This window comes from Oncorhynchus masou, chromosome 27 (assembly GCF_036934945.1).
Source record: "Oncorhynchus masou masou isolate Uvic2021 chromosome 27, UVic_Omas_1.1, whole genome shotgun sequence".
In the NCBI taxonomy this organism is placed as follows: domain Eukaryota; kingdom Metazoa; phylum Chordata; class Actinopteri; order Salmoniformes; family Salmonidae; genus Oncorhynchus; species Oncorhynchus masou.
Genome location: NC_088238.1, coordinates 59958686 through 59976989, shown reverse-complemented (window position 1 = coordinate 59976989; position 18304 = coordinate 59958686). Strand labels below are relative to the sequence as shown.

Genomic DNA, 18304 nt, shown 5'->3' with positions numbered 1-18304 from the left:
TGGGACACAAGAAGCACTGCATGTTAGATTCAACGGAACAAAAGCAAGTCAGCGGGGGGGAGGGAAATCACTTCATTGTTGGGAGAGGGGAGGTCATAATAAGTAAGTCATCTTTAGGAAGGAGCAGAAATGAAAACGGGAGGAAATATCTGTAGGGAGTTAGAATCAAGAAAGAAAAAAATATAAATCAGGTCACGCAAAACAGGAACAACAAGCATGAGTAATGATAAATGTAATTAGTTGAATGGATGGGATGCGTCAAGAGTAAAAACCCATAGAGTTGCACAGTACAGCTTACATCTGAAGCTCGCCCGATATAGAGCCAATGCTTTTATTATGCTGACATTCACTAACCAATGATCAAGTAGCTCACAAAGCACCTCCCCCCCAATCTGATGTCATTCAAAATTACATTTTTGCTTTATCACATGACACTTTGGGCTACAGTCAGGTCTTTATAACCCTACGCCAGGTTATAACCACAGCAAGTCAGGTAAATCCAAGCCTTGCTACATCAAAATCACTAATAATCAAAGTGGATACGTTTGGCCACAGTCGAAATCTAAGGAAGGTCCAGTTCACCCACAACAAAGCATGACAGATCTCCCTCTGGAGACTATGGTATTAAAAGGAGATATATTTTTTTAAAGCTGTAGTCAAATGGAAACATCACCTAGTTAAAAAGAAAAAAAAATGCTGCTATAAATGTAACCAGAAAACAAAGCTAAGCATGACTTGGAGAAAGGAAACCTCTCAAAGCAGTGGAAGTGTTAACTCACTGCCCCCCCCCCCCCAAAAAAATAGAGGCAACCATTTCAAAGGGTGTTACAGTTCATAGAATAAAAAAATAAAAATAAACATTTTAATTGGCCAATTAAAAAATATTAATTAGGCCCCAATCTATGGGATGTCACATGACTGGGAATACAGATATGCATCGGTTGGTCAGATACCTTAAAAAAGGTAGGGGTCAGGTGGATCAGAAAACCAGCCAGTATCTAGTGTGACCATATCTCATGCAGCGTCACACTTCCGTCGCATAGAGTTGATCAGGCTGTTTATTGTGTCCTGTGGAATGTTGTCCCCCTCCTCAATGGCGGTGCAAGTTTTGGCTGGATATTGGAGGGAACTGGAAACCGCCGCCGTGGGCATTGATCCAGAACATCCAAAACATGCTCAATGGGTGGATGAGTATGCAAAAGCCATGGAATAACTGACTTTTTCAGCCCGGAATGTTGTACAGAGCAGTGCGACCTTGGCCTGTGCTTCACCATGCTGAAACATGAGGTGATGGCGGCAGAGTCAGGATCTCACGGTATCTTTGTGCTTTTCAAATTGCCATCGATAAAATGCAATTGTGTTCATTGTCTAGCTTATGTATGCCCCATAACCCCCACCATGGGGCATTTTTTCCCACAATGTCGACATCAGCAAACTGCTCGCCCACACGATGCCATACACGTGGTATGCGATTGTGAGGCCGGTTGAAGGTACTGCCAAATTCTCTAAAACGACATTGGAGGCGGCTTATGGTAGAGAAATGAACATTCAACGGTGGACATTGTTGTCGGCATGCCAATTGCACGCGCCCTCAAAACTTGAGACATCTGTGGCATTGCATTGTAACAAAACTGCACATTTTAGTGCCCTTTTATTGTCCCGAGAACAAGGTCCCCCCTGTGTATTGATGATGCCGTTTAAGCAGATTCTTGATATGCCACAGCTGTCAGGTGGACGGATTATCTTGGCAGCGATAAACAAATGTCACATTTTTTGGGGGGAGAAATAAGCTTCTCGTTTGTCTGGAACATTTCTGGGATCTTTTATTTCAGCTCATGAAACCAACCACATTACATGTTGCGTTTATATTTTTTGCTCAATGTACATGTATCAAGTGCTACTCAGTTTAGTGCAAACGTGCAATCAGCACACATGGGCTCTTATTGTGAAGCCACTACCTTTGTGACTGATAATACCAATGCAGAACCAAAAAAAATGTCAAAATCCTAATGTGTTACAGTGATGTCTGAGCCCTGATGACCGGCACGTTCTACTTTACAATGTCAATATGATGTTTGGGATAATGACAGGTCAATTCATGTATGCATTTCTTTAAATATGAACACAAGACTAAGCCCCTGTGTTGCATTTTAAAAATCTATATTTTATTGGTAGGAACAGGACTGTTTGATGTCACAACTGCAAAATGGTTCGATACAACGGGCAGTTTAATACACACGAGAATCTGCAGCCCACTCAAATACATGCACAAAAGTGCAATCCAGAAGCAATGTTGCCACTGGCAACAGACCGACATTGAACTATGAAAAGACAACTTGCTTTGAATTGTTTGAAACAAACACACTTTAATCAATGGTTTATAGTCTCCCCATGAATTCCAATAGTCACTTATGTTTACTTAGCCGGACAAAGCTGAAAAAGAATAGCAGTTTTACCTGTGATTCTTAGTGCTGTACATCATAACCCACATGACATACCTTAACATCTCAATTGAAACAAACCTTTCTGTATTTACCCATTGGCTACAAGTGTTGTTTTTTTTATTTTACCTTTATTTGACTAGGCAAGTCGATTAAGAACAAATTCTTATTTTCAATGACGGCCTAGGAACAGTGCGTTAACTGCCTGTTCAGGGGCAGAACGCCAGATTTGTACCTTGTCAGCTCGGGGATTTGAACTTGCAACCTTCCGGTTACTAGTCCAATGCTCTAACCACTAGGCTACCCTGCTGCCCTGAGGAAGATTACAAATTATTGAATTTTGATGAGACAAAACCAAGCTAGCGTGTTTTCTTGTTAGATAACTATAGTTGAGCAACAGGTTGAAGGCTAAGTTGTTAGACGGCAGCATTTCCAATGAATATTTAGGGTATTATCACAATGCATGTTTCCCCTAGATTTCTGTTTCAGGCAGTCAAAAAAAAGCCAAAGCCAGCAACCAGGACAGTCAACCTAAAACCAACAGAGTATGCCAAACTTCTACAGTGAGGCAACATCCAACAGGCTTTTAGGTAGTAATGTCCCCTCTACCAAGGTCAATGCTGTAACTAAACTAGGGCTCTACAGCTGACCGCACAGAATTACACAGCTCTTTACAACAGTAGTGGCAGTCACAAGGACACCATAATGAGATCAGTTAGGCTGAACATGGCGGGACTATAATTATTTCCAACATGGTGTGTACTCTGGCTTTCCTGCTCTTAGTCATGCTTGAACAGCCCTTCATCTGACTGGTGTGGCTTTTATCATGAAATGACAGCCCTTCAGATGATCAAAACAGTGGATTCATTTCATTTTCATCTCCAGACCAAATATCAATGTAGGGCCAACACTTCACCTCAAGGTTGATAACCCATTGAGTCATTAAATTTAAATAAAAAAATAAGTCAACCGTCAGAACTGGCTGGTTTACTGAAAACACTTTTGTAGTGTGTGTGGAACATCCCATCGAACGGCTCATTATAAAATCACGGGTATAAATATGGAGTTGGTCCCCCCTTTGCTGCTATAAACAGCCCCTGAAGAGTGGAGAAGGCTTTGCACTAGATTCTGGAACATTGCTGCAGGGACTTGCCTCGATTAGGCCTAGCCTGAGGTCGGCGGTCCAATTCTTCCCAAAGGTGTTCGTTGAGGTTTCGGTCAGGGCTCTGTGCAGGCCAGTCAAATTCTTCCACACCAAATCGACAAACCATTTCTGTACGGAACACACTTTGCGCACGGGGGGGCAATGTCATGCTGAAACAGGAAAGGGACTTAACAAAAACTGTTGCCACAAAGTTGGAAGCACAGAATTGTCTATAATGTCATTGTATGCATGCTGTTGCATTAAGGTTTCCCAGTCAATGGAACTTATGGGCTCGGCTCAAACCATTATTTATCTGCCACCAAACTTCACAGTTGCCACTATGCATTGGGGGCAGGTAGTGTTCTTCTTGCATCAGCCAAACTCAGATTCCACTGATCCAAAGTCCAATGGCAGCGAGCGTCACACCACTCCAGTCGACGCTTTGCATTGAGCATGGTGATCGTAGTCTTGTATGCGGCTGCTCAATGCCAATGCATGAAGCTCCAAACAAACATTTATTGTGCTGACGTTGTGTCCAGACGCAGTTTGGAACTCTGTAGTGAGTGTTCCAACAGAGGACAGAATTTTTACGCGCCAAACACTTAAGCGGTCCCATTCCGTGAGCTTGTGTGGCCTACCACTTTGCGGCTGAGCCGTTGTTGCTCCTACACGTTTCTACTTCACAATAACAGCACTTATGGTCGACCAAGGACGCTCTGGCAAAGGGGGGGGGGACATTTGGCAAACTGCCTTTTTGTAAAGGTGGCATCCTATGACGGTGCCACATTGAAAAAAAGTCTGAGCTCTTCACTAAGGCCATTCTACTGCTAATGTTTCTCTTCGGAGAGGGCATGGCTGTGTGCTTGACTTTATACACCTGTCACCAACGGGTGCGGCCGAAAGACAAACTTCACAAGAGCTCCATCTGTCACCTCCTAGGTTGACAGAAAACTGCCTTCACTCTTGCTGGAGCCTCTGCAGAGTCCAACAACAAACTCCTCCTACACATTTACTGGATTGGTTGAACAGTGCAGAAGAGAACCCCCCCCCCAATGGCTGGAGCGGAATCAAATACATCCACCACAGTTTCCATGTGCTTGATACCATTCCATTATTACGAGCCATTCTCCTCTCAGCAGCCTCCACTGAAACCTGGATGATTTGTTCAGAAATAAATCACATCAGTAAATTAAAAAAAATACATTAAGCTGAGAATACTATAAGAAAATCAGGTTGTAAAGTCAGGCACCGCTGCTACCCCCCCCGTCCTCAACATCTTAACAGGCACCGCTACACCCCCCCCACATCTTAACAGGCACCGTGTTCACAGCAATCTAGGATCAGATTAACCGATTAGATCAGCAGAACCTGATCCTAGTTCAGCACTTGTGTGAAACACTGAATACAGGACCCTGAAGTGAAAATAATGCAACAGGTTAAAGGTAAAACCCCATAATGCTTTCATCCCGGTCAACCTTTTACACAGGTCAGTGCAGATGAGAACAAGGGAATGGAGTCCATTTACATATCAACTCGCTCTCCCCTAATAGAACGTTAACATTACTTCCCAACAAATCCAACAACAACAACAACAAAAAAGCCTAGTCTCTCCAAATTGGCCCAAAACAGACAACGGTGCCACCAAACAAACAAAAAATGTTGAGGGAAGACTTGCTATGTCACCTCCCATTCTTAGCGTCACCTTTAATTAGAAGTACAAAGTATAAACATTGGCCATTGTCCCACTGGAGACAATGCTACAAGGCACGAATATTTCATTTAGATAAACACTTTGAAAATGGAACTTGGCAAGGCTCTGCCTCAAAATCTGTCCCAGTACAGGCTTTGTGCATGTGCAGCCAACCAGCAGCCTCATCCTGGCATTTGAGCATGGTGCATCTTGTCCCCCTGGAGGCCTTGCTGAGCAGTTCTTTAAAAAAATAATAATAATAAAATGCAGTTTTTGTGTTTGTGTCTTAAACCAGTGTGCTAGGCTAAACCCATCCACCTCCATTTTACCTCACTGAGCAGGCTCCCTTTAAAAAGACTAATTAAAATGCAGCATGCTTAGTTACTGGTTCTCTTGAATCCCACAACCCTTTTCACACAGGGGGGGGGGGGCTATGCACGTCATGAAAAGCAACAACACCTGGCAAAGACTGTAGAGAAAGCTTAATTTAAAAAGGAGTAAATGTATCAGTTTAAATAAAAGGTGAAAGGATGTCTACTTCTGACCCTCTTACAAGTCAATATTTCATGACCAGCTCCCTTTTAGAACCTACTGGCTCGGTCATATTTTTCATACAAAGTTAGTGTAGCAACTACTGAAATCTGGCTCCAGGCTACATGTCGTTTCAGTAAGTCGGATTACGTACCTCTACTCAAACCTGGTCTTGGAGGGCCAAGGGGGGGGGTGCAGGTTGTCTCATTGATTAGTGTCCAGGCTAATTAATAGGGTTCAGAAGACACTTTGCTGGGGTGTTTGTAAGTGGGAAAGACATTCTACTGAATGAATCATGCCAGTTAATCAATAGAGACAGTGGGGACAATGGCCTCCTGTGGATGCTGCAATCCCTCTGAACTCTCGATTAGCTCCAAACGGAGTACACCGCTTTCACGACAGCATTACAGTGAAAAGGTTCTTGCTAAAATACACTGAACAAAACTATAAAAACGTGACAATTTCAAAATACTTCACTGAGTTACAGTTCATAGAGAAGGAAAATCAGTCAATTGAAATAAATTCCTTAATCTCCTATGGATGTCACATGGCTAACACAGATATGCATCCGTTGGTCAAAGATGCCTTATTTAAAAAATAAAATAAAAATTAAGTAGGGGTGTGGATCAGAAAACCAGTCAGTATCTGGTGTGACCATTTGCCTCATGCAGCGCGACACATCTCCTTCGCATAGAGTTGATCAGGCCAGTTGATTGTGGAATGTTGTCTCGCTCCTCTTCAAACGCCAAATTGATGATATTGGAACACATTGATCCGGAGCATCCCAAACATGCGCAAATGGGTGACATACTTTGTGAGTCTGCAGGGCACAGAAGAACTGGGACATTTTCAACTTCCAGGAATTATGTACAGATCCTTGCGACATGGGGCCGAGCATCATCATGCTGAAACATGAGGTGATGGCGGCGGATGAATGGCACGACAGTGGGCCTCAGGATATCGTCAGGGTCTCTGTACATTCAAATTGCCATTGATAAAATGCAAATGTGTACCATTACCCCAGCATTGGGCAATCTATTCACAACATTGACATCAGCAAACCACTCTCCCACACGACACCATACACGTGCTCTTGCCAAAATTCTCTAAAACAATGTTGGAGGCGGCTTATTTTAGAGAAATGTCTATTAAATTCTCTGGAAACATTCCTGCAGTCAACATGCCACTTGTACGCTCCCTCAAAAAACATGAGACATCTGTGGCATTGTGTTGGTCTGACAAAACTGCACATTTTAGAGTGACCTTTTGTCCCCCAGCCTAAAGGTGCACTAATGCAATGACTGTTTAAAATCAGCTTCTTGATATGCCACACCTGTCAGGTGGATGCATTATCTTGGCAAAAGGAGAATTATAAATTGTGCGTATGGAAAATTTCTGGGATCTTTAATTTAATTTCAGCTCATGAAACATGGGACACATTACATGTCGAGCTTATATTTTTGTTTAGTACACACACACACACGTGTAGGTGGTGACTAATAACAGATATGCAGCTTTCATTTTTCCCCTAAGAATAGACTCATTGTGCACGTGATGCTTTCTTTTTTATGACAAAGAATTCTACCACTGCAGAATTACCAACTACAAAAGAACTGCTACTAACATGAGAATAATAAAAAACAATTTAAAGATTTATTACAGCCTGTAATTCAATGCAATAAAAGCATTTACAGAAATAACATTAGTTCCAACAAATACTTACAGGTTAAAGTTCATTAATAGAACTTTAACTAGAGCTGCAACCCAGTGTTTTCCATTATCGCCAGCCTTTACGTGGTCAGACTATATATTTTTTTCCGACTTCATATTAACTTTTCATTTAAAAATAGTCCGTCGAACGCTCTCAAGCTAGAATGAGCGATATGCATCTTCTCGCGATCTGTTGATAGGATAGGAGCCTGTCGAAGCAAGCAATGACAGGGAAACGCAGTCTCTCCTGCCTCCCGGGACAATTTGTGGGTGTTGTGGTTGGTTGCAGTAAAATGTCTTTACACGGAGGAGGGGGAAAAGCATGACGCTAGTGAATTTGCACATCCCATGTAATGCAAGTGGTACCGATGAATCTAAAACCACTTAGCCTAAATTGTTGACACATTTTATCTTGCACGTTTCATACAGCCAGCCACAGAGTTGTGGCGCAGTCCATTGATTGACAAGTGAACAGCAAGTGTTGACTTTTTTTTTTTTTTTTTTTTTTAAAGGTGTCCGATTGGATAGTCTTTCTCCTACGCCCCTTTTGCCATTCAAATCCTGCAATGTGGATGGATATATAATATTATAAACTGGGTGGTTCGAGCCTTGAATGTTGATTGGCTGACAGTCTTAAGCTCCTTAAATTTGCATATGCTACTGGTAGACCTAGACTTGTTGGCGATTACCTGCTAAAAAACCATATGTAAACATTTGAAGATGGCAAATCATCACTGCAGGAACAATAGGTAGTGGAGAGCCTCATTCCAAATAGGACCATTACGGCCCTCACGGAATCCAGGCATTGAAACGGGATTAAAAAAATATTCTAAGTATTTCTCTTAGTAGGGAACCAACTAAATGGATTGAAAATTAACTAAATTTGCCCAAGTGTATCATAAAACATGAACAGAATGCATCCATGATTCATACTTCCTGCAACTTTCTCAAGAGGCAATGAGAAACGTCGCCGTTTGCGACGCGCTCGTCTCCCTCTGTGTAGCCGTTAGCGATGACGCTAGTGAAAACAGGCTAACCTTCTCAAAATGTTAACGACAAAGTAGCCTACGCTTACCTGTCAGAATGACGATGATTATTTTAACTCAATCTAGTGGGTACTTGCTTTGTAAACTCGACCATTAAAATGTGCGCTACAAAACACATCGCTATACAATAACTGCCTCTCGCTAAGTGTGAATTAAGAATGTTAACTACACCCATAAATCTACATTCATCATATTTCTCCCCAGACCTTCAACATGGTCTCCTGGTTTGAACATTGTGGACAAAAATATATAAAGCCCAAGATGGAATCATACAAAAACTGATTTTAATAGAGCCCTACCTAATGATAATTTATTACATTTGGGCTACATGAAACCATAAATATATAATAAGACCAGGGCTCTAAATAAATAAAAACGTGGCACTGATAGTCCCAACAAAGTAAGGAACACCAAAGTAAGATTTATTTTTATTGATTGAGATAAATACAATTCATATCGGCCCAATAAAGGCTACTTTTGTAGCGTGTGGTGGGCTAGAAACTAATATGTAACCCTGTAAATACATATTTATTATAAAAGAGCCATAATGTTCATACCAATACCCATCGTTGAGATTTCATTTGTGGAATATTAGGTTGCTACATTGTGTAAAAGGGTCCTGTGTGGCTCAGTCGGTAGAGCATGGCGCTTGCAACGCCAAGCGTCGTGGGTTCGATTCCCGCTGGGGCCACCCATATGTAAAAAAGTAGTGGCCCCAGCCGACTTGTAAGTCGCTTTGGACAAAAGCGTCTGCTAAATGGGATATATTATTTATTATTAAAAGCACAAGCATTTCCTGTTGAGACGCCATTACATGGAAAATTGTACACCGTCTCTTTAAGAACATCCAAGTTCTCGCTGTGCCCCCAAATGTATGGATATACTGTTAAGGTTACCAGGTTTAGCTAGTTAGCCAACGAGATAACACGATTGACCAAAGAGGAATCAAATGTAAAAAATGTTTTTAAAAAACAGTCCCAGTCTATGTAAAAAAACAGTCCCAGTGAGCCGCTATAGGAAGTTAAAAAAATGTTGCGCTCTGTAATATTAGGTCAGATCTGTTGACCTGGTTGAACGAGAAGGAAACCGTCTTCACTGTAGTAATGGAGCGACCAAGACGCTAGCGACTCTGCATTTGCTCGTCTCGGGCACTCAACACTACAATCATTATATGGGAGACTTTTTTTTTTCCATAGTCCCATAGCCCAAAATAAAATAAAAACTCCTGGTCACAAAGCAAAATATCTAGTTGCATATGCGACCAAATTGGTGGCACTTTAGATCACTGCTTAAGACTGAAGACCCTTTCAATTTAAACATTAATTAAATTTTTCAAGATAAAAAGGTGGGCCATTTTTTATTAATAGATAACATGAACAGTGACAATTTAATTTGATTGATTTTCTGATTTCCGTGACCAAGTTACCTGCTGCTCGCTGGACAAAATGCTATGCCAGGCTATCGATAAACTTACAGCCAAAGCTAGACAAGCATTTGTGTAAAGCCTATTTTGAAAATCTGAGATGACAGGGTGATTAACAAAAGGCTTAAGCTGCGTCTCAATATATTTAATTTGTGATTTTCATGAATAGGAATATTTTTTTCTATCCTTTGCTTTATGCTAATTAGTGTCAGATGATGACAACAGTCCCATTCACGGGATGGGGTGTCACTAGAGGTTAATAGATAACATGAACAGTGACAATTCATATCTTGCAGGTAAAAACTGTAAATAGGACTAATCAGGTAGACAGGTTTAATGTTCTCTTAGAAAATAGTTCTGATCATATATGCCTAGAGCCCGAGACGATACCCAAAACTACTAAATACATTGAATTCATACATTTAAAACTGTACATGGTGTCTTTCTACACGGTCACAAATTGTTTCTATATGGGACGTACACGTGATAAAGTTCTCCATTTCGCTGTGTATTTCGGATGGAGGAAAACATTTAAAATATCTAACCCTGGAGGGGGGGGGGCAAGCACTCATGGATCGGGGACGCCTGGCTGGCTACTCTATGTACTTGTGGAAAACCCTGGTAGCGTATGGGCCAGATAATTCCACTACACTAGGCAGTTCAGAGTAAAGAGCGGAGCATGCTGTGTGTTCAGATTGTGAAAAACAGAGTAGCCTAATCACGTTTCTCTGGTGAGTGCTTTGCAATGGCCACTGACTAACAAGTTAGTGTACAAATGCATTGTACAGAGTTGAAGATATTAGCAGTAGGTTTTGCACTATTAGTTTCCACTGTTAACGTAAGTCTACTTGGGTATGTGAGTTAGGGATAGTTCAGGATTTTGGCAGCGAGACCTTTTATTTACTTCCTCAGTCAGATGAACTCATGGGTAACATTTTTCATGTGTCTGTGTGCAGTTTGAAGGAAGCTGCTAACTGGCGTTAGCGCAATTGCTAACTAGCGAAAACACCTAATGTCCTTCATACTGGACGCAGATACATAAAACCTTTATGTACGAGATCAGACTCTGGGGAGAAGTAGATAAAAGGGCCTCATTTGCCTGGACTAAGCAGGTTCAACGGCGTTCCATGTTCTAGGTATACAATATTTCTGAAAGAACGTTTCTGAATCAATGCTGATGCGAAACAAACATCTGCTAACTAGATCGTCAGCCACCCACTTCAAAGTGACGGCAAAACCAGCCCCTCAGTGTTTCTCAGCTAAATGACACTATTGATCTCTTAGGACTGCAGTTAGCACTTCATGGAAGGAGCATGCAGATGCACAGGCCGTACTAGACTACGGGAGAATCATAGTTTTGTGTTGATAAGGTCAGGGTGTTCCAAAGGGCCCTTTTCAGTGTGTGTGTGTGTGTGTGTGTGTGTGTGTCCTGTAACATTAATGCATAGCACTTCATCACTTACAATGAGCCCTGACATTTCTTTTGTTCACATCACAGGAGTAGCTACTCTACCACCACAAATTGGCTAAGACAACCAAGCCCCCCCACACACACACACACACACGACTCTTGCTATTACAGCACTGCAATAGTTACGGAAATGGCACCTTTTGAGAGACAGGACAAAAAAAAATACGACACACACGTAAAGTGTTGGTCCCATGTTTCATGAGCTGAAATAAAATTCTAGAAATGCTACATACGAACAAAAAAAGCATATTTCTCTCAAAATGCACAAATGTGTTTCCATCCCTGTTCAAGAACATTTCTCCTTTGCCAAGATAATCCTGACAGGTTTGGCATATCAAAAGCTGATTAGACATGATTACAGGTGCACCCTGTGTTGGGGACAATAAAAGGCCACTAAAATGTGCAGTTGTCATAACGCCACAGATGTCTTAAGTTGAGGGGGCATACAACTGGCATGCTGACAGCAGGAATGTCCACCAGAGCTGTTGCCAGAGTTTAGAATGTTAATTTCTCTACCATAAACCGCGACCAATGTCTTAGAGAATTTGGCAGTACCGAGTATATCAGTCTGTAATAAAGCCCTTTTAATAAGAACCTCTACTTAATAAGCTAAATAATTTTTACAAGCAAGTAATAACGTAAGACCAAGGAGTTCTACTTGAGTGTGTGATGGGGAAAAAAAATAAGGCTATAGCTACCCGCTTTGACCACTGCATTAAAAGGCAGAGAAGTTTAGTCATGGCTAATAATGATATGTCGAAACGGCATCTGCTTCATTTGGAGGGGGGGGGGGGGTCCACCACATGCCTTAAGTTGAGGGAGGTCTACCATGACGCAGATACAGGTCCAAGGACACTGCGGCTGCTGGCCTTGGGTAATGACCTGCACACACTGTGGGGAGGGACACCTTGTGGCCAACATATAGCACGAGGGCGTGAGCCCCACATACCATCGACACCTCAGGACTCAACCTTCCTTCACTGCAGAGAGAAGGAAGGAGATAGAGCTGGGACCTTTTTTTGCACCTTTTTTGGTTTTGACCAGTGGTGATTGTAACACACGTCCTTTAAAAAAAAAAAAGCACATTTTGAAATTGTTCACGTAAAAATGGGCAATTTTTGAAGAGGAACTTGTTAAGAATTTTCGGGAGTAACATTTTTCAGCTGGAACCACCCACTGTAAACTAACCCATTTCTCTTGACAGGGCTGCACACTGACATGGCCTTTGGAAGTTCACTCACTCTCATGCGCTTTAAGCGTTCTGTCAGCAGTCTTTTATTTAGAAAAGGCTAAAATGTCTGGGCTCAAAAAAAAAAAAACAGCAAGACAACCACTCGTATCCCCTCTTATGTCCCTCACAGTATCTGTTGAAATCATGGAAGGAACATGAGATATGAGGAAGGGAATTGCCCAAACAGCATCTTAGGCCGATGAATAACAGCAATTCTTGGAAACTTTTAGAGACTTGCAGGAAAGATTCAAAAGAGAAACTAGCTCAATTTATGTTCCCCGAACATCAACTTAAAAATAGCAAGCAAATTCTAGTTTCTATTTACCAACTACCACCTTACCAATTATTTTAAACCTACTTTTTTTTTTTTTAACCTTGTCCTAAGCCAGCATTTCCACAAACTCAGTCTTTAGGACCCCAAGGGGGTGCACATTTTGTATTTTGCACCAAACCTACACAGCCGATCCAAATTATCAAAGCTTGATGATTAGTTGATTACAGGAATCAGCTGTTAAGTGCTCGGCCAAAACAAAAAACATGCAACCCTTGGAGTCTGAGGACCGAGTTTGGGAATCACTGGCTTAGTGTGGCAATATTGTTCAGGGAGAAGAGATGAGACTTGAGCTAGCTACAAGAGGGAAGCACTGAACCACGCCCTCCCACCACCCCTCCCTACAAGACCAGAGAGGACACATGAGTCAGCAGCCTCCTAGTAAATATTCACTGGCCACGTTTCCAGTTGCTGCCTTGATGATTCGTAATCTATTCATGACCTTCTGACTGATTACTCACTGCAGACTGCCTACTCACTGGAAAACAAAACGCCTGAGACAATGCTGAAGCATCTCGACAGACACTGCTTGTTCAAGTACCCAAGGTCAGATAACAACCGTGAGCACTAGGGATGCCAACTGAGTGTTTCGCTGGTCGAACTATAAGAAGACCAATAAGTAACAGAATCTAACAGAAAATGATAAACCACTAGATGAAAAGTTGTTTCCCCATGTGTCTGTACAATACTTTCATGAGAGCTGTGGACAAATGGTTTAACAAGACGAGTGAACTAATGTATAAATACAGTAATAACACGTTTTAGATTTTAAGAAGTTTAGACATTGAACCCAGTTAGTTTCATGTGCTATTTCTATTCAAGCATATTCTGATTGGAGGCCATTTAAGATTAATTATAAACTGGGTGGTTCAAGCCCTGAATGCTGATTGGCTGACAGCCGTGGTATAACAAAACCGTATAACACGGGTATGACAATTAATGTATTTGTAACGCTCAGAATTACATTGGTAACCCGTTTATAATAACGGTAAGGCGTTGCGTCATGCCATGGTATATTGGCCATATACCACACACCCTCGTGCCTTATCGTTGTATTAAAGCATCCATGTGAGGCGTCAACCTGGAACACAGGCCTTACAATAACATGAGGATGGGCTGCATAATGTTATATTTTAATACCATAGCTAGCTATAAAAGATTGCAAGTTCGAACCAACCAGAACCAGCAATTACCTCAATAGCTGGAATATACCTCAAAAGGTGTGCGCTTCACGGAGAGGAATGCCACACTGCATGCAGGGAGACGAGAGCTGCCATTACAATTAGTTCATCTTTGCCACCTGCGTTAATTGCTCGAGTAACAAATGCGCTGACCTCGCGCTGCATTACCAATCAATTGTCTCCTACATCGCGTGCTATGGGTGAATATGCACCCGTGATTTGTTATCTCGAGTCTGTGCATATAAACTAGATACAAGTACTAATATTACATGTATTGACTGTGTGACAAGCCAACTCGTGGGTACACATCTTGACATGAACCGCATGCCGGTATAACGTTACTGCATAGCCAGCAATTGACCCGTGGCTAATTAAAAACACGCTGCCTGTTTCAAATGGCCCTCAACGAAGCAGTAGAAAGTCAACTATTTCAACCCAGGTTCCTCAGCCGACTGGTCACTAACATTATAGCACTGCGTTGCCTATCAAATAAGTTAACCAGGTAACTAAACCCGTGACTGAAATGTGGTTAACTCGACTAACCGTAAGCGGGTTAACTAGTGTGGCCACGTCGTTAATATATTGTCTACGGCAGCTAACGTGACCTATTCAGTTAGCTGGCATATATTGGTTCACTTTCTAAATGTTAGTCGGCTACAATTGACTAGCTACCTGGACCAGTACAAAACATTGACTAACAACAACAAAAAAGGGCAAAAACATCATGCATGTGCAAATTGTTACCGGCTGACGTTAGAAAGTGAACCAATATATACTGTGGATAGCCACGCTGAGATGTCCCTGCAAAAGGTTGGCTCACGACCACCAAACTAGCTAGCAAGCTTTAGCATTTGAAAGAGCATGCCATTTTCTTTAGTTGTTTTTACGGTTTGGCTTCTTCGTTGGATACAGTAAAATATTATTTACAGTTCTTACCTTGGGTAATAAACACAGTTTTACAACAATTTGTATAATTGACGAAAGTCCATGCAACTAATGACCGGTCCTTCTCCAAAGTTTGCAAGGTCGAGAATGGTTGGACAGTGGCGGGAACGTAACCATCCTAAATAAAGCGACAAGATAGGCAGCCAATAGCAGAGTTATCTTACTTGGATTTGTAGGAATTGGAATATTCCACTTGTCAACCAGCCCAAATAGAAGGGAGGCACATTTTAATTTGCATCAGGTGCACAGACCATGGGTCATCCAGGTCAAGGTTCCAGACAGTAAAAGAAAAACTAGCAAAACATGTTTGTTTTTTATATTCATTAATCAAAATGAAGACCCTGTAGCCTAGTGCAATGCATTGTTTATTTTTTGCCCTCATGTTTTGTGGTTGTTCTTTTTACAATTTGAAGTTCCTTCTGTTTGACTAATTGAAGGGTCAATCTGCAGTAGCAAACAAAGCCCATTCCCGCCACTGTTTTGGTTAACAGCTGAGGAATTCTTAGACAGATCAATGGATACAAACACTGACCCTCCATGAAATTCAAATTATAGTTTAAACCATGTTGAGGTTATAGTGTTTGTTTACAAACAATAGTAAACAAATGTATTCTGGGTTCTGATGGGGTACCACAGTTGATCTAAGGGGAATGTATAAATATGAAATAATCTATGGCTATATAATTAATTTAAAAGTTAAAATTGATGTATCAATCTCAGATTGCCCATTTAAAGCAGGGTGCAGGTGAAAGGATTGGGGTACTTTTAATGATGCTTTTAAAATGGATAGAGACCTTGAAAGTCCCACCACTGCATCTCTGATTTACAGCCTTTTTTAAGACATCACAGGAAGACGGTGGCACCTTAATTGTGGAGGACCGCTTCGTTGTAATGGCTGGAGTAGAATAATATGAAATACACCAAAACACATGGGTTCCATGTGTTTGATGCCATTCCATTCTCTCCGTTCCAACCATTATGAGTGAACCTCCGCTCAGCAGCCTCCTTTGGTAGACATCCACCTGAATGTGGGTCTTCGTGGTGCATAGGCTAGTCTCAGGTAGTCTGGGTTTAAATGCAAATCACACGTGAATTCGCAAGCAAAATGTTTCACACCTTACACCTACATCATCGATTCTTCAATTAATTCCAGGGCCTGTTTAAAATAGCCAATCCAAATCGCATTGTCAAACGAGTGAGTGCATACATTACATGTGTTTAGTTGTATTTATCAATTAGTGTATTTTGAGATTAATGCACCAAGTATTAAATCGATGAAGCAGGCAAGGCTACCACCAATCCATAGTTGACCCCCCCCCCCAAAAAAACCCCAACTATGCCACTTTTGTCGTGCAGTTTAGACCATAACCTATCCTCGTTACGTAGGATAGGGTCTGGGATTGCGACCCTAATCATGTAAACTGGTAATAAGCTAAATAACCATCCATGTGCAAAGACCGGCTTACTTATCAGTAAATGTGTCACTCCCATTGTATAGAAAAGAAGACTACAGAATATATAACCAGTTTAACCAATACCATTGAAGACAACGCGCTGCCTATAGCCTATCAAATGCATATTGTAGTATTCACACTCGTGGCTTGGTTACCAATAAGACATGCGAAACCCAAAGATTCGCGTTCACCTGACACACAATGCAGCTTGACATGGGTAGCAAAGAATCTAGGCGCAGATGGATTGATCTAATCGAGATATTCATATTTATGCATCGCAATTCTACACAATTAATCTCAGGAAAAAAAATAGACCACAACAAAAATGTAACTGGAACATTTGGCTATGGTTCTCATGCGATTAGAGTGCAGGCTACAATATTAAACAATAGCCTACAATCATATTGTTATAAAACTTGGAAGTCACAAAATATCGATTTCACATAGGCTAATAATGAATAAATGTCTTACCGTTTCTACAAATGAAAGTTACGGACGTCCTTAGCCAAACAATCTCTTTAAAAATAGAGAATGAAGAAGACACTTGCAAATAGGCTATAAAAAGATGAATTCGGCCTTTCTCTTAGTTCAAACTTGGAAACAGAAATCAACACATAAACAAGATAAAATGATTAAATTAAATATTTATTTAACCAAAATACAGAAATGAGTCCCTTTCAGCCAATGGATTAAATAAAATCAAAATAACTGAAGAAATAAAATGAATCAAATAATTAAAAAAGCTGGCTTCTGCCTGTCTTGCTCTTTACAGGTTCACCACACAAATACGCGACATCACTAAGTGAAAACCAATGTAAGGAGGAGGTTGTCTTTAAAAGGAAGATAGTCCTGTCAGCAAATATATAGGGCCGTATCACAGCAACGCTATACCTCTCCGCTCTCGTTGTTTCATCCATTCAACCTACACACACGAGCACGCATGCACGCGGAAGTATACCCGGAGTAGCTCCGTTCACCGTGATGCATCGAGGTGCCTGAATGTAATTGGCTATAACGCGTCCTCGTCGGGCTTCTCATTGGTTCTATTTGATGCCATTCAAAAATATCATGTTTTTTTTCCTTAATATGGAATTTGATGTCTAACAATACTGACTTGCCACATAATATCTGGCACGCAGGAATGACAAAATGTCTTGCTTGATAATTCATTTGTCGTGGATTGAACAGAAAAATACGCTTTAGAATCTTGCCGTTTTATAGGTTACAGTAAGATCCTTTACCTATTGAAAGAGTCGATCATGTTAGAACACATTTCCAACACGTGGGAACGTATTTTCAATTGAATGAAGTAGGCTATAATCTAAAGCCCCTCTCAACTTTTCGTTATTCGTTGAGGCATCTAAACTGCCAACTTGAAAAGCTGTGAAGTAAAGTCAATATAGCCTAGTCTACTCCGTGTGCCATACGTCTACGATATTAAAATGCTATATCCTACAGATCTTTACTGCACATTATAAAAGCCAATATGTTGCACCAACGCAAAATAGTGTGTAGAATAAGAGGCATTGCTGTCGTATTTCCATGCACACCGCACGAAGAAATCCTGAAATCGTCATTCAGCCCCACAGCTTTCAGCACCAAGGACAGCGAACCACAGTTCTGACAGAGAACACGAGGTTTTCCTATGCGCTTTGTACTTCCTAAGCGGGTGTAGACATTTCGCCTACTGCTTTCCCCACAGCGTT

The 18304-nt window shown here is 41.3% G+C and overlaps 1 protein-coding gene across 2 annotated transcripts in view; it reads right to left on the bottom strand.

Moving 5' to 3' along the window:
* elavl2 (ELAV like neuron-specific RNA binding protein 2) overlaps positions 1-17538 on the bottom strand; it is a 49634-nt gene extending 32096 nt beyond the window's left edge. For both annotated transcript variants that reach the window (XM_064940799.1, XM_064940800.1), the window contains exon 1: positions 17070-17538. The gene's annotated coding sequence lies outside the window, so the exon portion shown is untranslated. The remainder of the gene's footprint in view (positions 1-17069) is intronic.
* Positions 17539-18304: the final 766 nt, after the last annotated feature.